Source organism: Molothrus aeneus, chromosome 1 (assembly GCF_037042795.1).
Source record: "Molothrus aeneus isolate 106 chromosome 1, BPBGC_Maene_1.0, whole genome shotgun sequence".
Taxonomy (NCBI): domain Eukaryota; kingdom Metazoa; phylum Chordata; class Aves; order Passeriformes; family Icteridae; genus Molothrus; species Molothrus aeneus.
The window spans coordinates 59,105,465-59,119,836 of record NC_089646.1 but is presented as its reverse complement, the minus strand read 5'-3'; the positions used below and the strand labels follow the sequence as shown (position 1 = coordinate 59,119,836).

At 43.3% G+C, this 14,372-nt stretch overlaps 1 protein-coding gene across 2 annotated transcripts in view; it reads right to left on the bottom strand.

Annotated features, from left to right (window-relative positions):
- The window catches only part of SLC66A2 (solute carrier family 66 member 2), a 66,504-nt gene that overhangs the window by 3,541 nt on the left and 48,591 nt on the right, over positions 1-14,372 (bottom strand). The window lies entirely within an intron of this gene.

Below are 14,372 nucleotides of genomic sequence, written 5' to 3'. Positions count from 1 at the left end.
GCAGCTGGATAAGCAGCAGTGGACAAAAGCTTTGTAGTTCACAGTATGAGCACTGCACATGATTTGTCATAATTACAAGCAATTTACATTTTGCCAGCACAGACTCCATCACACACAGTCATGCCCATGCAGCAGGGCAGGATTTAATGTTCATTTTTCAAACTCAGGCAGGAGCTCACAGGATTTGTGTTTTGGGCACAAGCACATAATGTCATTGCAAGCCAAATGCTGCAGCCCATTCTTTCCCCACATGGGAAGGGTGGACAAAAGCATCAGTTTGTACAGCCCCATCACACCACAGAAACAGGAGCCTTTTGTAACTTGGGTCATGTGGCCCAGAGCACAAAACAGGTCTACAATCAGGACCTTCCACAGAATCTATGTGGAACTGCAAGCAAGGATATGGGGTTAAGTGAGCAGTCATTCCCCACCCAAGGTCATTCTAAAAATGTAAATAAAAAAATCAGAAAAAGAAAAAAACTGCTGAACTCTACACGTCATTTGTGCTTGGTGCAAACAGCCTGCATCACCTGCCCTGTGCATGTTCCCAGTCACACCAAATCACCTTACCTCACACTTACAGGATGTTTATAGATGCAAGTGGTGGTCAAGGAATGATTGAGATTTTAATTAGGAAAGCAATAAACTCTGAGGGTAATAAAACCAGCATCTTGCTTGCTGTCAGTCAGTATTTCTCCTCCTTTGATTTTAAGTGTATTAGTGTTTGCTGGGCAACTGACCACAATTTAATTGTGAATCTGTCCTGGCATGGCTAGGCACCCTCACTAAAAACACATGCTCAACCAGGCTGATCAAACTAACTGCTCACTGTTGACAGAAGGGCAATTCAGAGATACCACGAGATAGCTGAATAGGAATTTAACAAACATCCTTAATACAAAGGATATTTGTCACCGATTCCCAATGGAGAAAGCCAGCGGGTTTTTTTTGAGCAGAGTTAACCTCCTCAAAGAAAGAATAGTCAATCACTGAGGAAAACTTAAGGACACCTGCAGTTCAGCAGCACCACAGGAGCCAAGCAGACCTCTAACTGTGTCATGTGCTGTGCCAGGCTTGCCAAAGCAAGTTTTGCTAGGAAGCAAGTTTGCTAGGAAGCCACCTGTGAACTCAATATTCTGCAACACCAGCTGGAAAACTGGTGCATGTTGTGATAGCCTCTGCACGTTCCAGAGCCCACACTCCAGCTCGTACATCTTACTCTCAAGGACATCATCATCATGCCTGGAGTTCTCACTAGGACATGACAACGCTCCACACACATGAAAATCTCAACTTGTCCTTGACAAAAATGATCTTAAAAATTATATAGGTAGTTTAAAGAGCTAATGCCACTGGTCTGTGTATCAAAAAACATACATACTTTTCTGTCCAGCTTGGACAAAGAACCAAAGACAACCTGCAAATCACCAAGGTACAACGAAAATAAAACAGAGAAAATGCTTGATATCTCACAACACTCAGTCCTGCAGCTGCACCAAGGTATTCTCAGGGCTAATGCAAAGTAGTGACTGTGGAGTGCTGGTTGCCCTCCCAGAGGAGAGGCTGAGTCTGGACAAAAGAAGCACATCCAGCAGGGACCAAAAGGTGCATGGGATAATCACAAAGAGCTCAGCAAGAAAATGGGAACAGTGTCATGCAAGAGGAGAGAAAAGGCAATGAAGCGCCATAGAGGAAAGCAAAGGAGACAGGAGAGGAGCCAAGAGGTTGGTCCTTGATGAGGATAGAAAAAAGAGACTGGAACAGAACAGGGAATTATAGGAATGGAAGAGAAATGGAAACTTGGTACACAATTCCTTGAAAATGACCTGAATTTGGGGTAGACAGTTTGTATGGCAAGATTTTGGTAGCAGGGGCCAGGGAGGCAGGCTACAAAGTGACTTCTGTGAGAAGCTGCCAGAATCTTTCCCTACGTCCAAGAGAGCTGATGCCAGCTGGCTCCAAGATGCACCTGCCACTGGCAAAGTCTGGGCCCATCAGTGACAGTGGTAGCACTTCTGGGATAACTTATTTAAGAAAGGGGAAAAAACTGCTGCACTACCGAGCAGCCAGTTGAGAGGAGTGAGAACATGTGAGTGGAACAGCCCTGCAGACCCCAAGGTCAGTGCAGAAGGAGGGGGAGGTGATGCCCCAGGCACTGGAACAGAGATTCCCCTGCAGTGAAGACCACGGTGAAGCAGCTGTGCCCCTGCAGCCCACGGGGGTCCATGGGGGGAGCACAGATCTACCTGTAGTATTTGAAGGAATCCACCCTGGAGAAGGTGGATGCCCAAAGGAGGTTGTGACTCCATGGGAAGCCTGTGCTGGAGCAGGTCCCTGAGAGGTCCATGGAGAGTGCAGCCCATAGCAGCAAAGCTGGAGCAGCTTTCTGTCAGGACTTGTGACCCCTGGAACAATGGATGGAGCAATCTATCCCTGAAGGACGGCACCCCATGGAAAGGACACATGGGGACCTACCCTGGAGCAGTTCATGAGGAACTGCATACCAAGGGAAGGACCCACACTGAAGAAGTCCATGAAGCACTGTCTCCCTGGCAGGAACCCCAAATGGAGTAGGGAAAGAGCATGAAGAGGACAGAGCAGCAAAAACATGTGATTAATTGACCACAACCCCCATCCCCTGTCCCTCTGTGCCATTTGTAGGGAGAATGTAGAGAAGATAAAATAAAATTGAGCTTGGGAAGAAGGGAGAGGTCCGGGGAAGCTGTTTTAAGATTTGGGTTTATTTCTCATTATCGTACTCTGATTTTGATTGGCAATAAATTAAATTAATTTCCTTGAGTGGAGTCTGTTTTACCTGTGATGGTAACTGGTGAGTGATCTCCCTGTCCTTATCTCGACCCATGAGCCTTCTGTTGTACTTTTCTCTCCCCATGTCCAGCCAAGGAGCAGGAGCAGTATGAGTGGTAAGCACTTGGCATTAGCCAACATCAATCCACCATGAGGGTAAAGCTAGGGAATGAGCAAAGAGGGGTGTGCTGGCCCAGGACCCTCACCTCACCACTCCAAGTCCCCTGGAATGCCCCAAGCACTCTCTCCAAGTCAGTACATGTCTCACTCCTCCAGTGCCCACTCCAAGGAGAGGAAAAGCTACGACTGCTGTTGGCTCTCTCCCATCTCAACCAGCACCTGTCTGCACACACAGCCTCTGTGTGGCACCTTGGGAGAAACAGAGCTGGCCCTGCCCCCACTACATCACAGGCCTGAGATGGGCTAGATGAAGCTTACACCATCAACACAACTTCTGTCAAGTCCTAGTTTCCAGATTCTCAGTGCAATAGTAACAGTCCTCCTCCTCCCAGTTTGGGATTTGCTCTGTCCTTGCTGCATATGCAGATGTCACTTGCAATGATGCAGCGGTGGGTGTAGGACTATGAGGGATGCATGGCATGGATACACTGTCACTGTTCTCATACCTTCCAGCCAGCGTGTCACTTCAGGATGCCACATTGTACAGAAAAGCCAGTTTTTGTCTGCAGCTTCTCAACTTTACCCAGTCACCTGGTGAAGAGAGGTAATTCTTATATTTGATCTTACTTTTGGGGTAGACAAGAAAGACACCATTCTAGCTCAGGCAGATAGCTGCCCCTTACCTGCCCCGGTGGAGAAAAGAGCAGTGTCTGCGAAAAAGGAAGCATTTTACTGCCCAGAAGAAATGGGAATTTTCATTTGGTTGTGGAGAAGAAAGAGCAAAAAGGGGAGAGCACACCAAAGCCCTTGCTTCACTGCTCTACTGTAACCCCTTATTTGCTGAGTGAATCACAGAACCATTAGTTTGGAAAAGACCTTTAAGATTACTGAGTTCAACCATTAACCTAAACTCACCCAACCATGTCAAGTCTACCTCTAAACCATGCCCCTAAGTGGTACATTTGCACATCTTTAAAATATCTCCGTATTAAGGTGGATGTCAACCAGCACCCCCAGGTCCTTTTCTGCTGAGGACCTCTCCAGCCACTCTTTCCCAAGCCTGTAGCTTGGGCTTGTTGCAACCCAAGTGCAGGATCCGCCATTTGGTCTTGGTGATGCTCCTATAACCATCCTCAGCCCATGGATCTGCACCTTTGCCATGTGCCAGGTGTTGTGGGCTGCTAGATCATAGACTGGTGCACCAGAGACTGACCCCTGGCTTCACAGGGCAAGAGAAAATGCTGCACTGCTAATGCAGAGGAGGCTTTGCTACAACAGGCAGTCAGGGCCCACCACTAATGCTATCTGAGACTGGACGGCACGGCACAAAGGGGCTGCGTGCAGCAAAAATTTCCCAGACTGTCTCAGAATGACCAACTTCACACTCTATCTTCCTGCTATCTGCAAAGTCACGCAAACCAAGCTGTTCTGTGCAGCAATGGCTACAAAGCAAAGCAGGACTTAGGAGTAAATATTTCTTTCCTGAAACAGTCCAAAGCTAAGCTGGGGAGAGGTGGAAGGCAGGAAATGCTCACCTTGTCGATATGGAGGATACGCTCTAAGAGGACAGCACAACTGCTCTTAGCACAAATGAGCAAGCAGGTTGGGGGTGAGCACTGCCAGAGAGCAACCTGGGGATGCAGAAATAAGCAAATGGCAGCATATGTCTGTGTGACAACAGAGATGCCAACTGGAGAGGCAGGAACTGTGCTCAAATAGCTGGTATTGCCAGAGGCTGAGGCAGACTTGCGGTAAAAATAGCACTTCCCAGTAATGTACATCAGCACCGCAGTATCCAATGACAACAAACCTCCTAAAAAGCAAGTGTCTTCCTCACAGCTGAGCTCAATAGAAGGAGTTGTTAATGTAGTAACAGCCAGAGCCAAGTCTGCATAAGTTGCAAATGACCACAAAAAGGAAAAGCTGGTATTTTTTCAACTTTTTTTAAAAGCTGAAAGGGCATTTATTTATTTTGTTGCTGGAATTAATGCTCAGAGAGACACCAACCCTTCTGATCAGACACTAGATTAGGGGTGGGTTGCTAAATGATGGTTTTTAATATGGTAATATGAAAATGCCCTATAGTGCTGCTGTTCTCTACCACTGACAGCAGATTTCATAAATAAGCTGTACCCGTCTTCATTTGCTAAATAAATAAATTACATGCTGGAAAACAGCATTCACTTTTCTCATGGAATAACTTCTTTCATTCAGGTTCCCTGTATATTGTATATTAATCACGAAGTGACAGCAACTAGAGGTAACAGCAGCTATCAGTAACATGGCATCTGCAGTCAGCCAACAAATCTTAATTTTTACAGAATTATTTCTGGAATTATTTAGATGTAGAAAGAGCTACATTCAAAACAGTAAAAAAATCCCAAACCATATTCTCTTTCTGTGTAACTATACTAGAGAATGAGTAATTTCCAAAACAATTATATCTCAAAACAATTATTTCTATATATTCAGGTGCAATCTTCCTTATCCAGGACTAATACTATTCTAATCAAAACTTTTCAGCATCTTCACTCCTTCTGCACAAAACCTCGCTGCAACCAGAGTCTCAAGTCTCTGATTTTCCCTTCGAGTCTTTGCACACTCTGCTCAACATTAGTCACTCGTGGACCATTACATCTTTCTTCTTCCTTCATCTGAAAGAACAAAAACTACCAAAAAGAAGAATCTTGTAAAAGAATATGAGATGTGAAGTCCCCTCTTCCACTTCCCTGGTGAACCAGTCTGTCTTAAGACTGTTGCCACCCTCTGTCCAAACAGCAGCAGGGCTGCAGAGCAGCAGTTTGCAGAACACGGGCTGGGACTGAGCACAAAACATGCAGAAGGAAAAAGACACAGCAGTCCTCTCTTCCTGTTTGCACTGCAGATTTTCTCACACTGATGCTATGACTCTGCATGTTTGTAGCTTAACACACAAACCCAAAAATACCCTGCACGTTGGAAGACACTGAGAGAATCAGACATTAGACGGTCACTTCCATTGAAAAATCCTGTAGTGGTTTGAGCAGACATTTCAGCACAAATAGCAACAGGAGGAACGTGTTGCCCTGATGTAATTACATCCTGCTACAGTCAAAAACTTAGGGCTAGCTGTGCTCAGACACTTGATGAACTCGAAACTTCTAAGTTTTGTTTGATAAGAGAAAGAAAGAATATAATTTATTTACCTTTAGCCATGTAAAGAAGAGAATTAGACTGGACTCTGTTCAAGAATCAGTGGAAGTTGTCCAAAACTTCCACACATCCTGGCCCCCCATCGTGGAAAACTTCCCCATATCTTGGCCATGACACAGGTTTTGCCAAATCAGAAAATCTGATTAGACTGCCACAGTTTCAGATTTCACATTTCTTCATATATTAGCACTTGACTTTCATACATGTTAAAACACAGTGACAAATCTTTGAATGATCGGATACAAAAGCAGAATAAAATAATTTAAAAGTTGATAATATAGTATTTAGTTCAGGAATAAAGTCCACACAAAAGCAGCCTATCAGTGAGTATTTTCAACACTGCATTTGATTTTGGGAAATGAGGAAGAAGGTACAGAAAGTATCTCTCCAGCAACCTTTTAAGCTGCTACCTCCCACAAGCCATTTGCACAGGAATGTCTGGAAGAGAAAGCAGATTCAGTTATAACATCCTGACTTTGGAAAACTTTCAGTTCCCATTTGCAGCTCCAAAATAGTCTACTTAGAAAAGATAGCAAGCATCCCTAACACTGCACTTCAATCAGAGGCTGGCCTGCCTACAGCAGTGAAACACAGACCAGAAAACATGAAACACCAATGCCATGTTATTTTTAACACTGCACAAAACGAACAAAAATTAATAAATAGAGCATTTGTTTCTAACAAAATGCCATATGGCTTAACAAAAAAAGGAATCCTCCTCATGCTAACCAATTTGCTTAGCCTGCCAAAAACTATTAAAAGGAAAAGAAGAAAAAGAAAACACACAGATCAGATATCCAAAGCGTCTGAAGTTTGAAAACATGGAAACTAAGTGTGCATACCCTAAGACAGGTCCTTCTGTGTGAACAAGCAAAGATCTTGTTTTAAATATTGCACAGCCAGCTGGGAATCCAAGCATGAAACTCTTCACCAGTCCTACGTGCCCTGCTTGGTGTGGGTGCCTTACCTCACTTCTCAACAATTCCTCTGAGGCTGGAGCAGCACTGACCATCTCCAGAGAAAGACATTTGTCCAGCCCCACAACACAAGCAGGAGTTAAGAGGAGCTTCCAGCAAGAGAGATCCACCTCTGTAACCAAGCTGAAGCAGTTGAGTCAAAGCCATATCCAGAAGCAATTGATATCACAGTCAGCTGCAATCTAAGAGCAAATTATCTAAAAGTTTCTGTGATTTTCAGGGACTGTACTCATCAATGAGAAAAGATGAAATGCAGGATTTCACTCTGAAACACCATCAGGCAAACAATCCCAAAAAGGTGCATCTAAGCAAAAGTTTCACAAAAAAAAACCCCAGGGTAAATGGGCATTTGTCAATTTTTTTTTTATTAGTATCTATTTTCTAACCACTCAAGTATGGCAGTGTCAGGCATTTTGATCCCATGCAGCATATCCACTCAAAATCCAGTATTTGTTAGAACATGTCTGTGAAAGGGTAGTCAAAAGGAAACCACAGGACATGCCACACAGGGCTGGTAGATAGTCCAAGATCACTAATATGGCCTCCAACTATGCCAAGCAGCTATGCCTAAAGTTCAGTCTGTAGGGGTCCAGAGACTGGTAACCCTTAACAGCTACAAAGTACTTCTAGTACTCTACAACTTGCACTGCAGAAAGAAGGGCAGCAGGTCTTAAACAGCACAAAAACCTCCAAGTTCTATGAAGCAGGTGTGAAAATAAATCTCTTCTGTGGATCAGAGGAGAGATTTGAGCCACAATTCACACCAGTGCCCTTTCTGCAGGAGACACAGATGGATGCCAGCTAGACTGCAAAGCTCAGGTCTGCTTAGACATGTGGTATGAACACAGATTAGACAGGCTCTGTTTCTGCTGCTGGTGAACTGGGAAGCTTGAGACCTGCTGCCATGGCAGGGACTAGATTTTCTCTGGTGCCAGGGCAGAAAATCACATCCTGCACCTCTTGCAGTAACCACAGTCAGCTGCCAGCACACATAGTAGTGTCAGTGTAATGAGAATGGTGCAGAGCACACCTAAGTTACACCATTCTTCAAGATCTCACTCGTGAAGGTGTTCTCGAGGACCTGTCCCTGCTTCCCCGTCTCTCACCTCCTACTCACAGCACTGCAATTGGTGGAGCTGCAGGAACAGCTGCTGGCTCATGCTGCTCTAGATGCTCTCCTGCAGCCCATCTTCTCTCCAGCTACTTGACACAGCCCACCCTGGGGCCCCACATCATGCACTGAAAGGTGGGTGATAAAAGGACTTGCTGCCATACAGGGCACAGGGACACAAATCCCAGGAAGCAGCACTCTTTCCCAAGGCTCGTTTCCCTGCAGGGTGAGTTGGCCAGCCACTTCCCAGCAGTTGCAGCCTGCCCACTGCCACATCACTGCTATGTCCTGCAAGGCCAACGCCAAGAAGTATCAACATAATGTCCCTGTGCAACACCATTCAGTGCATTTCCTGGTCTAGTTCTAAATAACTTGGGACAAATTCAATTTGAAAGGTAATCAAAAGACACGAGGGAACAGAGGTTTGCTTCAGCACAGCTGTGTATCCCAAGGCTCAAAGTAATGCTTTTAAATCTTCCTTTCTTCCTGACCTAGACAACCAAGAGATCATCAGAGTCTTCATTCAAGTTGAGGTAATCTGCATACATTTTCCCTTCATCTTCATATGGTAACAATTACATAGCTTGAGCACACTTCTAGTTTCTACTTCAAGAACTGCAATTACATCTTTGGTCAACATACACAAAGTAACAGTTCCAGCTCCAGTGCTTTCCTTTTTCTAGGTGATTGGAGTTCACTTGTCTTCAAAGCCAGCATCCACAAGGACAAAATCTAATGATGTTGCAGTCATTACCTTTCATGAATAATCACATCCTTCAGTTAGTAAAAATGCTTCTCACATTCTAGGAAAACACTGGGGAAATTAAAACCCCAAACACACTAGAAGGTAAAATAAGAGTGATTACTTAGGGACAAAGTCCAGATTACTGTCTGGAAAGGAATTACAGATATTTGCAAGAAAAAAGCTTGCATTCTCCTCCAAAACATCTTAGCACCATAAGGAAATATTGGCAGACCTGGCAGTGTTCGGTTAATGGTTGGACTCAGCAATTTTAGAAGTTTCTTTCAACCTTATTGATTCTATGAAATAACCCCTTGCAAATTCTATATGAAGGTATGTCACCACCTAATTCTTCAACTGAAATTCCAGGTTTCTCCATTTCTTTCCACATGCTCAAGTGCTCACCGAGGTGCAGCAGTGAAGTTACTGGTGACAGTGACACACCATACACCTCTGTGCTGCTTCTTAAAGCAAAGCCAAGTGAGAAGGCTGTGTTTGTCAGCAGGTGCCACCACAAACCAACCCCTTCTAAGCCACTTTCCACATAGCCACTGACCCACAGTGGCTGCAGGGCTTTGAAGCCCTACTGTAGGCAGAATTGAACGCTTTCCACATAGCCACTGACCCACAGTGGCTGCAGGGCTTTGAAGCCCTACTGTAGGCAGAATTGAACGCTGCAGGGAGGACATAAAAGCATCATGATCACATCCCAGTAGCATGAAACAAATCTTAAAATTTCAGCCCCAATGGGGTTTTTGCAGTTCAACAAGGATAGACATCCCCTAGTCTATCTTCATTCCTAAACTCTTGCCATTTGCTGCCTTGTACACTATGAATACTGTCTTGGGAAATTCTCTAATACAAGACTTAGTATCTGACAGGACAAGACTTCCACAACTACCCTGAAAGCTTGCCTGACAATGCCAGGACATCTGGCTAGGCATGTAATTCCCTGACGTGATATAGACATGTATCATTCTTAGCCATCCTCCCCAGAACAAATTAAAACCCTACCTCTTTTGGCCTTGTTGAAACAGGTTTTTCTGATAGCAAGATTTTTTTTCTTTCTACATTCCACTCAAGAATACTATGAGCACTTCCTCCCCATCTCAGTTTTTGGGCTCATCATTCAGTATGTCATTCTCTGCACTTCCCACTCTTCTTCTGTTTGCTTGTCCCTCTGTGTCTGAGGAGTAGGGGACCAAATAAACCATTACAGGTCAAAGCTGAAAAAGAAAATCTCTGCAGTCAACCCATTGGAATCTGCCCGACGCCCATTCTCTACCCAGTTCTTCATCGTAGTCTTTCTGGACCACCCTGCAAAGTTATTTCCTGTGCTAAGGTTCTTTTATCTCTTTTTTCTGCTGTTCTGGCTCATCTGTTAACTACTTAAATTACTCACCTCTCTGCTGACTTTACAGATCTTCAACACAGTCAATATTACGATTATGGCTGTTTACATTCTTAAATCTCAACCTACATGTCTTCAAACTCAAATCTCTGTTTACTTCCATTCTGTATTTCTAATCCCACTCAGTCCTACTGCACTGAGGGAGACACCTCTGCAACCACTTACATGCAGTTAACCCACTTACACAATTGCTGTGGTGAATTCTAACAAAACAATACAGGTGCTGGAATGTCAAGAACTGAGGCACTTCTGTTCCTGAATTTGTTAGGTAACAGAGGAAGACAACATTTTTAGAAAACTTTCATCTCTCAGGTATCTTCATGACAGGCTCCATTCCCATTTTTGTGCCTTGACCTGACCTTATTTATGCAAAATAGCTTGCATGACACTTCCTTGCTAGAGGAAGATGGAGCACCTAAACTTAATGGAATGGTTTTGTAACAGTAGTACAATAAATTTTCTCTTGTAATTCAAATTCTCAGGGCACAGAGAAAGGCACCTACGGAGACAGCACTCATTAAACATGCCAGCAGAGCTTTATTCCTATTACTGTACAGAGGCCTTGAACTATTTGTAAAAGATGAATGCATTTGGTTTGAAGTCATTTGCTTTGATTTTACTTTTTGAACAGAGGGGATGAAGTGCCAGGGGAAGAGAAATGAGAAGAGTTCAATATGTGCAAGAACTTTAGCAGCCCACACTGTGCTACAACCTTAGAGATGCTTAAGATAAGTGGAAACTGCTGCTCACACTGTCAGAAGTGCTGGGAGGCTGAGGGAAGGAAGGTCTCCCTCCTGGATTTTTCCACGTTTCTTCTTTCAGTTCCTGAAAATCTCAGATGTGTTGAGTGTACAGGGCAAAAAGAATTGTGTTTGGAACACATACTGTGCTGCTGCAGGTCTTGAGAGAACAGCTCTGGGGAGATACAGCAGGCAAGCACAGAGGTGACTGCAGTGCTGACCCAGCACAGCAACCCACAGGCCACAGACCTGCAGAGAATCAAGCAGAAAGTGCAGGCCCTTGAACCTGGGGCATCAATCACAGGTCTGCCCCAAGTGAAAAGAGAGTTTGAGAAGAGGAGAGAATCCACTTAACTCCTAGGATCAGAATAAAATAGTTTCAGCCCACCTGTTCACATGCTGACAGGACTCTGCCCTCATCCTGAGTGCACTGAGACCAAGCCTGTTTATTTTCCTGATGTAGTAATACTTTCAAGGGAGAAGAAATTAGAAATCTTCTGAGAACTACAGACTACTTTCTTTAATCTCTTAGCCTTAAAACAGGCAGATTTGGGAAGGGAATCTGATGTTCCTGTTGCCCATTGGAACTACAAATGAGAAGGTTAAGAGAGAAGACAAGCTATTTGTAGTAAGCCTTACAAAAACCTCGTCCATCCATTCATGAAAACTGTTCGCTGACTATTATGCCAACCTGGATGTGTTTGCAAAGTCCAGAAATTAAAAACCTTGGAATATTTTACATAAAAGCCACGATAAAGGACAATAGCCACCAGCTGATCAGTGCCAGGAGCAGAAGAGGAAATGTCAGCAAAGCAACACAATCCAACAAGTAAAACTTGCCCAGAAAACTACGAATGCTGGCTGGAGCTACAGAGGCAATGACAACAATTGTAGGTCCATAAAGAAAACCAAGGATCTGAGTAAAGAAGACCATTTAGGAAGACAAAAGAATACAATCACAGAACTACGGTAAATTATATGTATAGTTTAAAATAGGCAATTTGTAAGCATAGTGACAGTTCTGATTAACTTAGTGCAATAGGAAAGGCAGCAAAAATAAGGAATGAGCTATACAACCCTAAATACAAACCACTTTTAAGTAGAGCTAATAATTTTACATTTACTTGATGTAGTTCTGGCTCATGCTTAAGACCTTGATTTCTGTATTTGCTAGGGCCCCGTATTTAACTTTTAGGTCCTAACTAGTCCCTCAAGAACTACTTCCTCTTTCATAACTTAGTCTCTATGACTGTCTGCACAATGCTTCATGCAACGAAAACCTGCTTCTTAGTTGGGTCAGATGATTTGAATCCACAAAACTTTATTGGGGGTTCTTTGTTTCTTTGAACTAAACGGCCTTCACCTCCCATACCCCTCCTCCACGTTCTCTGCTTTGTCTGTTTAATATATATAAAGCAGCAGCTATTTTAAGAATAACAGAAGACACTGCTTAACCAGCACCTGGAGGGTACAATGCCAAGCCTGTGGGAAACAGTTCTCTCTCTATTTGGCATCTTCCTTGGTGTTAGTTCTGGACTGGGCACAATTTACTCCTAACTCAGGTCTCTGCTGTACTGGTCAGTGTCTGCTTTGTGTATGTGGCATACTCAGGAATGGAAATCTTTCACATAGGCATCCATTATCCCTACTCCTATTTCTTTGATTTTGCTCTCATCCATGCAATATCTGACAGGGAGAAAAAGGAGCTGAAGAGAAAAAAAACCACAACATTCAATATAGCCATTGCCTGCATCACTCTCTTTTAACTTCCCTCCTTTTTAGCACTTTTTAAGTTCTTTTCCAGTTAATTTCTCTCACTCCTTTACTGAGCCTGCCCAAAAAAGCACAGATATGTAACAAAGTTGCCCTAACAGATGTGAATTCCCTTTTAAATGGAACTAAATTTTTGCTGAAGAAGCTAATACACAGTTGGTGCCTGAGCAGAAACATCCACAGGTCTCTACTTCCCTCTAGCATAGGGTTTTGTTTTCTTTTAAATAGCATAAAGGAAGTAATTCAAAAGTTACTCCAAAGGAAGTAACTTACTGAAGCTGTTTTACTTATTCACAAATAAAAAAATTCTCTTAGGCTAAAAAATCCCAAGAAACCACAGGAGTAACATTTTTAGAGCACTTGCCCAATCTCCTTAAATCTAAAATCTCACTAAGGGAGGTGGCCAGACATTGGTTAGCAAGTCCTGAATAAAGCCTTCAGTTGCTCCATCACAGCAACTGGTTAATACAATACAGGCAGAAAAAATATAGCAGCTTTCATTACTTCACAGCTTTTGAATAAACCCAGGATTTGTCTCTGGGACAAACACTGGTCTCAGAATTCAAAAGTTTCTCCTGAAAAATGATATAAAGAGCTGCATGTCTCATAAAGGAAAAAGCTATAGAGCAGTATTCAATAAAAGCAACCAACAATAAAATTTATCTTTCTAAGAAATACTGTCTTCTTTTTAATATTATCTATAGAGGCAAAAAGTAAATAATGTATAATGTATTAAATAATGTATTAAATACATATACATATTAGAATAATTTAATAGAATTTATTTCTTTCATACATCTTTATACCACACTCATTTCACTGAATACATTTCAGACAAACACTTGCTCATAACTAGCACACAGCTGCAGCACACCTTATAAAACATTTCTGAATGAAAAAGCTTTTTATAACTTGCAGCTTTTGACTCCAGCAGCTTCTAAGACAATAAACGCCAATTATTTCTCCATCAGTGATTTGCACTTTTTAAAACAGGATAATCACTGTGACTGACCCAGCACTGCCACAGGAGGGACTAAATTAATATTTTTCTTTCATACCACAATAACCCAACTGAATGAAATCCTGAGATTATCCTCATTCAGCCTTTTCAGCCTGGATTTCCCAAGACAGTCTCCGATCAATACATAAGCAGAGTCACTGATTGTGTTGGCTGTCTCCAAGCAGTGAAATTCTGTGCCCCCGATCCGATGTCAGCCAAACACAACAGTCAAAGCTGTGCAGAAAGGAGGTTCCTTCCAAGCAGACTGAAAGCTGGCCATGAGCAAGAAGACAGACCTGGGAAATTGCTTGCAGAGGGACGACACAGGTTTTCCCTGGTTGTGTCCTTCTGACCCTGCAGCTGCACGTGCAGCCCTGAGCCCGGCACAGCAAGGGCCATCCCATGCCCAGGGTGCAGCCAGGGAAGAGACAACACTGCATATCAGGACACCAACTACTGCTGCAAAAATACCTTGCTTTATTGAACCCACACGTTTCC